Source organism: Kogia breviceps, chromosome 16, assembly GCF_026419965.1.
Source record: "Kogia breviceps isolate mKogBre1 chromosome 16, mKogBre1 haplotype 1, whole genome shotgun sequence".
Lineage (NCBI taxonomy): Eukaryota > Metazoa > Chordata > Mammalia > Artiodactyla > Physeteridae > Kogia > Kogia breviceps.
This window is the reverse complement of record NC_081325.1, coordinates 37,911,316-37,920,627: the sequence shown is the minus strand read 5'-3', so window position 1 is coordinate 37,920,627 and position 9,312 is coordinate 37,911,316.

Here is a 9,312-nt window from a genome sequence, read left to right as displayed (position 1 = left end):
AATAACCAAGACATGGAAACAACCTAAGAATTTATTGATGAGTGAAAGAATATAGAAATTGTGGTATGTATTTATATATACATATATATGTATATGTATATACACACACAGTGGAATGAAATCTTGCCATTTGTGACAACATGGGTGGACCACAAGGACCTTCTGCTAGGTGAAATATGTCAGAGAAAGAAAAATACCATATATTCTCTGTTATATATGGAATCTAAGAAAACAAAACAAAACAAAAACACAATCTTATAGTTACAGAGAACAGATTGGTGGTTACCACAACCAAGGGTTAAGGGATAGAAGAATTGGGTAAAGGGGATCAAAAGGTTAAAAAAGAGAAAGAAAGAACTTCTTTTGAGAATTGTTTTGGTGAATTTTGACCTAAATTCTAGAAACCAGTTTTCGTTTTGGATGTCAAGCAAATTCCCTCCTTCAGAGGGGCTGGGAGATACTTCATTATTCATGATTTTTCTCAGCATGACATCTAAGGAAAAGGTTTTTGAATGGGGGAGGAACTTGGAAATGTTGTACTAGAAAAAAGAAGAAGAACACAAGTTAGAAAAAGATGCTCAAGATATGGAATTTAATTTCAAATGAAAACTACACTCAGTGTTCAGTGTTTTTTCTTGTAAAGTTGGGATGAAAAGAGAATTAAATGAGATAACACAATCTAATAGTTTTTTTTAATAAAATTCAAGCCATTGATAGAATTTTATGAAAAAAATGAAGGGACTTATAGGAAAAATAGAATATGTTGGAACATTCAATATCTGTATATAGTCTAGTAAGGAATACTGTTCTAAAAAACCTAATAAAAACTTTAAACATCTTAATTCTCTAAAAAATTAAAAATAAGTTTAATAACTTTAATGAAATGGGACATATGTAAAAAATTAAATGACCAAATTTTTGATTCAATAAAACCTAGTAATTTACATGTGAAATATTGGTAAGAGAAAGTCAGTTGACTTACCAAAGAAAACAAATACATACAAAGCCAGAGGATGGGTTCAGTTTCACCTCGGAGATTTTCTTCCTAGCAATTAAGAAGGACCATATTGAGATTACCTATTTTTTTCCAGAGCAAGGAAAAATACCTAAAATTTACAATTAGTTTGAAAATATAAAAATAAAGTACCACACTAAAGCCTAGCAAATACAGTTTGAATAATGAGAAACTGCTGACACTTAGAACAATGTGTTAGAATTCTCAAATAGGATTTAATTGTGTGACCCAAATAAGATTTAATATTAGCAAACATAGGAACATAGTCTATCATATCAGTATGTGAAATGTACCATTATTTTGATGGATTCTCAAAAATCTTATCTTCTTGATTTTTTTTTTTTTTAGTTTTAAAGCACTACTTACGTAATTTATTCTTTATATTTATCTACAAATTAACTCCAAATATTCACACAAACTTATCAAAAACAATATATATTATCTTGCCAACCTTGGCTTTAACAATATATTTTAAAAATTTTCTTTCTTTCTTCCTTTCTTTCTCTTTCTTTCTTTCCTTCTTTCTTTCTTTCTTGCTTTTTTTCTTGCATAACTGGAGGTGCTGTAACAACTAGGAAATGATCATTTTAAATCCATAACCCACACCAGACAAAGTAATAAATTTCAAAGTGAACCAGAAATATAATTTTAAAAGAAGTCATACAAATACTAGAAGAAAAATGTTTATACAAACCCCAATTTTAAATCTACAAAATAAATGAACAGATTAATTTTTATATATATGTAAAAATGGTCCTTAAACATATGAAAATATATTTAATCTCAGTTACTATAAGAGAAATGCAAATCACTACTACACTGAGATATTTCTTAACTCTCAAAGTGATAGAAATTAATACATTTGATAACATATTTAATGAATGAAGCTGTGGGGAAATGGTATTCTTATTGATAGCCAGTGGGCATGTAAACTGGAACAGTTCATAACAAGGAAGCTTCAGAAATATCAATAATCTATGTAAATATTTAACTCTTGACCCAACAATCCCAATTATAATAATTCAACCTGAAGTTACACCTTGAAACATAATATATATATTTAATGTTATGCATTACAACATTTTTGCAGTGTATTGGTAAGACAATAAATGTTCATGTATAGAAGACTGGTTGACTATAGACATTATTATACCCACACAATTGTTATATGCAGTTACATATGCAGCTTTATAAAAGAATAAGAAAAATCTCTGTGAACTGACACAATATAATTTGTTGAGTAAAAAAAGAAAATGAAAAAGCAAAGCTATAGTATAGTACCTTTATCCATAAGAAATAGGGAAAATATAAAAACATACACAGATTTGCATTTTCTTACAAACTATATATAATCAAACAGAAACTTCTGAGATTCGTTTTACTCTAAAGGGAGTGAGTGAAAATACAATGAAATGAGCAAGAAAATAGTGATAATTCTCTAAATATAATTTGTTTAGATAGTTTTGATCATTTAAACTATTTTACAAAATCAAAAATTAAAACAGTAAGAATGGGTAAAAAATAAAAGAGAAAACAAACTATTGCCTATTTTACTAATAAACCTAAACATAAGTGCATTTCAGATAAATAGCATAACTGTACAAAATGGGTAAAATCCCAAGTGACTTTACAATACAGTACTTTGATATTACAGCTTCAAGCTAAAGAAATAAGAAGAAGAAAAGCAACTATTAAACTCCAGTTAATAGATATGTTTTCCACAATAGTATGGAATAACAATTCTGAACGTACTCTTTCTATATTGTAGGACTGAGAAAATAATAAATATACTGTAGAAAATGGAAGCCAGGTATCTCACTGTTGGTAAAGGAAGTGACAAAGAAGGAAAGGAAATGGACCCTGAATAGTTGGATCATAACTGAAGGTGACAGAATGGACTCAAAATTTTATAAGTAGATTACAAAGATATTGATACAGATGAGAGGAATAGAGAGAGAAACAAATGGCAGAGAATTACAAACATAGAGAGAAGCATATAAACTGATATATATAAAAATTTCTAGGCATTGTCAACAGAGAGTGTCTAGAAGCACTAAGAACACCTATGTCAAGATATGGCTGATTTCGGGGCTGGGCAAGAAAAGAGTAAGGTAAGTCTAGGACAGAAACTATCTAAGGGACAAAAATAAAATGATATGGACAGGTCAAAGACACAGGATCCAGCTATTATTTAGGCATTTTGAACATTAATAATAAAATATATTATAACTAATTTAAAATGGGAATCTATTTTCCATAGTTATGTAAATAAATGAATAATAAAATCTAAAAATGACAATGGTGCATCATTATAGTAAAATGCCAACAAAAATTTAGAAGTAATACTAAATAAACAAAATCTCTATTTCACTCATAGAAAATCTCTATTTCATTTCCTTCACAAAAATGACCTATGAGTATCACTGGTTAAACTTGAATACTACTAAGATATTCACATATTCTTCAGTATTAATCACTAAGTACTTATTGATTACAAAGGAAAAACAGTAATTTTACAATGTAGAAACCTGAAGACATCACTTTAACCTGATATACCTACCAAAAATACAAAACCTCAATGTAATTTTGAGAAAGCATAAGACAAAATCAAATTATGGGATGCTCTTCAAAATAACTGACCAAGATTCTTCAAAAATGTAAAAGTCATGAAAGGCAAAGAACTCAGAAAAACTCATATCCAGATTAAAGCCAAATAAAAGACATGTCAACTAAAATCAATGTGTGATCATTGATCAGATTCATACTTGGAAAAAAGTAATCTAAGTAACATTATTTGGGTAATTCGTATAAATGAATACAAACTATGGAATATCTAATAGCATTAAGCCAATCTTAAATTTTCACATTTTAATAATTCTACTGTAGTTATGTAACAGAATGTGTTTTAAGAAATGTACACTGAGGTAGCTTCCATGTCCTGGCTATTGTAAATAGAGCTGCGATGAATATTTTGGTACATGACTCTTTTTGAATTATGGTTTTCTTAGGGTATATGCCCAGTAGTGGGATTGCTGGGTCGTATGGTAATTCTATTTTTAGTTTTTTAAGGAACCTCCATACTAGAGTCTGTCATACAGAGTGAAGTAAGTCAGAAAGAGAAAAACAAATACTGTATGCTAACACATATGTATGGAATCTAAGAGAAAAAAAAAGGTCATGAAGAACCTAGGGGTAAGATGGGAATGGAGACGCAGACCGACTAGAGAATGGACTTGAGGATGTGGGGAGGGGGAAGGGTAGGCTGTGACAAAGTGAGAGAGTGGCATTGACATATATACACTACCAAACGTAGAATAGATAGCTAATGGGAAGCAGCTGCATAGCACCGGGAGATCTGCTCGGTGCTTTGTGACCACCTAGAGGGGTGGGATAGGGAGGGTGAGATGGAGGGAGATGCAAGAGGGAAGAGATATGGGAACATGTGTATATGTATAAGTGATTCACTTTTTTATAAAGCAGAAACTAACATACCATTGTAAAGCAATTATACTCCAATAATAAAAAAAGGAAATGTACACTGAGGTATTTTGTTTAGGGATAAGGAGTCAATATCTCAAATATAAAATATACCTATTATATGTATTATGTGATATATATATTATATATAATGATATAAATATATATAAGCTAAGTATATATATGTATATGAGAATAATAGAGGTAAAAGCTGAAAATAAGGGGTCAGACTTAACTATGGGTAAATTTAAGCAAAATATACCAAAGTCCTTTGTATTCTTCCTCCAAATTATTTATCTTTGAAAATATTTAAACATTAAAAAAAATCACTTCTATAAAACTTCCATAGACATTTGTGTAAACATTGAAAGCTTTATATAAACTTCCAAAGAAAATAGATACATTTTGTTGAAGATTTTTAATAAGAACAGTGAACAATTTAAAGAGAATATGGCATATCCTCATTAAGGGAAAAGTAAATTTAGAGAAAATATGGCATATCCCCATTAAGGGAAAAGTAAAGTGTTTAACAAGAGTATGCTATTGTATGGAAAAGTGTTACAATACATTATAACATATTATTAATTACAAAAAAATTACTAAACAATATGTACAATGTGACCTTATATATATACATATAAGAACATATCTATATTCTCATACTGATTTATGTTTTTTATTTTTTCAATTTTCATGCAATTATTTTTATATTTAGAAAAATTGTCATTCTAAATTTACTTTAAAAATCTAATGTAAACATATACAGGATTCTTTTTGTCATACCTTTGTTCATATAATGAAATTTAGTGTGCAATTAGTATGAAAAGAGGCACTTTAAGAAAACAGTATCTAAAGCATATAATATTATATATGTATACAGCATCAAATACCATAATAGAAACATGATAGATTGCTCTAGGGTAGTTTAGAAGAAATGATGATAATATTCCAACATTTGAGCATCGCATTTAGGTGCCCAGATTAACAATTTTAACTGAAAAGTGTAGGTTTAAATTTAGATGACTTAAAGGACTTTAAAAGTAGAGGCTGTAATATTTAAGGTCATCTAAAAGAATTGTCAATTTTTCTGGAATAATAAAGAATAGGTCCCTCTGTGAAATAAGAGTACAGCAAAAACAAGGTGTGAGTGTGAAAGCATTTATCAATGTTGTCCACTGTTCAATCTAAAACCATTCCAGGAGTTGTTGTAAATAAGTAGTAAAGTAATAGAAGGCATCATTTTAAAGTACTTATTATGTGCAACACAGTTTACATGATACTTCAACCGGAATAGCTCCTATTAGCTAAATTTGTTTGTTCCATTTCAAAAATTAGCTGTATTTAAATTTTTATGCATGTGTGTATTGTTTGCTTTCTTCATATGACCTTGCAAAACCATTACTGAAATGACTCTCCTCAGAGTTGCCTTATTGAAAGTATGAATGTGAAGGAATGTAGGTAGAGAATAGACTGGCTATAATCTGTCTCTCCTACTCTCAACTCATTTTGTCAGTTCTAAAAGAGTGACACAGACACCTTAAGCTTGGCAAGCAGATGAAGTTTAACTATTTCTTCTTTTTAAATTAATGAATGTATTTATTTGGCTGCACCATGTCTTAGTTATGGCATGCAGGACCTTCATTGCAGCATGAAGGATATTTTGTTGTGGCATGCGGGATCTAGTTCCCTGACCAGGTATCAAACCAAAGTCCCCTGCATTGGGAGCATGCAGTCTTAATCACTGGACCACCAGGGAAGTCCCTGAAGTTTAACTATTTCTATGTTAATTTTAATTTTATAAATTTAACTGTTTTCTTTCTTTTTAAAAAAATTTATTTATTTTTTTTGTGGTACGCGGGCCTCTCACTGCTGTGGCCTCTCCCGTTGCGGAGCGCAGGCTCCGGATGCGGAGGCTCAGCGGCCCAGCCGCTCCGCAGCATGTGGGATCTTCCCGGGCCGGGGAACGAACCCGTGTCCCCTGCATCGGCAGGCGGACTCTCAAACACTGCGCCACCAGGGAAGCCCTGTTTTCTTAATTTATCTGGAATCATGACATAAATGAACAACAGTAGAAGTTACTTTTAAAAATCTTCTCTATTGGGGATTCCCTGGTGGTGCAGTGGTTAAGAATCCACCTGCCAATGCAGGGGACACAGGTTCGAACCCTAGTCTGGGAGATTTCACATGTTGCGGAGCAACTAAGCCCGCGTGCCACGACTACTGAAGCTTGCACGCCTAGAGCCCGTGCTCCGCAACAAGAGAAGCCACCGCAATGAGAAGCTCGTGCACCACAAGGAAGAGTAGCCTCTGATCGCTGCAAACAGAGAAAGGCCTGCGCATAGCAACGAAGACCCAACGCAGCCAAAAAAAAAAAAAAATCTTCACTATCTGTTGATCTAATTTCATTAAACATGTAAATCTGGAACCATAAATGAGTTTAAAGAAAAGAGAACATTCACTTTAAAAGGAAGACTCCAATAGACAACAGTGATTTATTTTTTCCTGAGCTTTCTTTACTTGGAATGATCCAAGGTAAGGACATTATTGTTGTTGGTATTCATTAAAATCATGTAGTCAACTGTAATATGTTAATTTTTTTTTTTTTTTTTGGGGGGGGGGGGTTACGCGGGCCTCTCACTGTTGTGGCCTCTCCCGTCGGAGCACAGGCTCCGGACGCGCAGGCTCAGCGGCCATGGCTCACGGGCCCAGCCGCTCCGCGGCACATGGGATCATCCTGGACAGGGACATGAACCCGTGCCCCTGCATTGGCAGGCGGGCTCTTAACCACTGCACCACCAGGGAAGCCCCTGTTAAATTTTTTAGTGTGGTTTTTTTAATGTAAGTACAGCCAATTTTTACTTCCAGCACTGATTAGAGTACTTCTTTAAAAATCCATGGCAGAAAATTTATACTCACAAATTTAGCACTGAAATAATTGGTGAAACTTAGGAAAATATCATCTCTCACATTTCATATATTAAATTGTTCATGCTTGTTTTCAGTGTACTTTTTAGAAAAATAGATGCATGTTAAACCTTTAAGATAGATAGGAATAGTGAGTTCCTTCATCTCAGTACCCATTCTGATAAATGATATCAAATATTTCTTCACAAATCACTTAAGAGTTTACTTTGAACTAATCTAGTAGTATTGTAAGGTTTGTGCTTTGTGGCCGCTAACTGTTGTCTCTGTGTTATTAGGGAATCAGACCCTGAGGTGGATGTTAGCATGCAAGTGTTTATTAGGGAGGATGCTTGGGATGCCACTCTGAGGACAGTACAGTAAAGAAACAGGATTGGGCAGAGAGTAGACCACTCCTTTAAGGCCTCAAAATTGACCCTATGTTCTGAAATTAAGGGATGGCATATTAGAATTTCTGTTTTGACTTGAGGCAAGGAGGCCATGCTCTTATACTCCTGTATCAAAGAATCACTTGATACAGACTTCTCCAGGAAGGGAGTGTTGACTACACTGTAAAAATTCCTTTCTTTTCTGTAACATAGTAGAATGATCTCAAGTTTAAGGCCATTTCTTGGGAAATGACAGACTTGAGAAAGAAGAAAATATTATGAGGGTTTTCCAAAACTACATACAATTCAGTAGAATGATCTTTAAAATACTAACAGAATATGGTGTAATTTATCATTTTACACATATAACAATTTGTCTCACTTTTAGCTAAATCTAATGCATTGAAGAAAATAAATAGATGTCAAGTGTAATCTCTTTACAAAGGAAAGTGTTAGAATCACCAGGGCATGGTAAGAGATTGAAAAATTATTTCCACCTATGTTAATTATCAGCTTCACATGACTATATCTGACTATACAAAAATAATGGTTGAAGATTTGAGGAAAGTGCACTTAGTTTAAAGAGTCACAGTGTATTGTTCACCATCCTTCAAAGAAAGTAAGGATGATGCCACTCCTTCAAGCCCATGAGAAGGACCACATGGAGACCTCAGATATGGGAATATAAAATTTATAAATATAAATATAACTCCTGTGTTAGGTATACTAAAGTGAAAAGTTTATGTTTGGAGCTTTTGTCTCTGTGACAGAACAAAGAGAGGTAGTTGCATAGATGGTGAATAACACGTAATCAAATGTAGGACAAAATTTTGTGTATCCCAGATGCTAAGTATGAATTCAAATGTAAGGAGTCAACTTATAGATATACAAAAATGGATTCCACTGAAGAAGATCATCTGGGAAACAAGAGTACCCAACAGCACTTTGGGCAGGGTAGATGACTGAAAACAGTGGCTAAGGGAAAAGTTGATCATGTATCCTCACTTTGAACCTCTATAACTTATTTACATTCAAATAAGATAAAAATTTTTAAAAATATTTTGTTATCTCTATGTTATTAATATGGTTGACCAGTATGAAAAACATTGAATGTTCCAATAATAATCCTAAGAACATTGCTAATTTTTCTGAGTGTAATCAATTAAATTATATATAATACTTACAGATATAGAACTTTTAAGAGTATTCTTATTGTACCTAAAGTAACCAGGGCCTAGATTGTCAAAGGGAGCTAAACAATCAAACAATTCATCAAACAAACAAATCAAAAAATTTGTGAAACTTTAAAATTTGAATTAGTTTCTAGCCAAGAATTTTTAAAGAGCAAAAGAATAGGATCCAGGCTCAGGGAAAGCATCATTTTGCAAATATTAGATTTAGCATGTTGAACAACAGATTCATTTTCTCCATTCAACTTCTAGAGGAGGCAGAATTTATACGACATTTAAATATGAGAGCCTGTACTGCCACCAACTGTACCAAGATTCTGCCCAGACATCAATACATTCA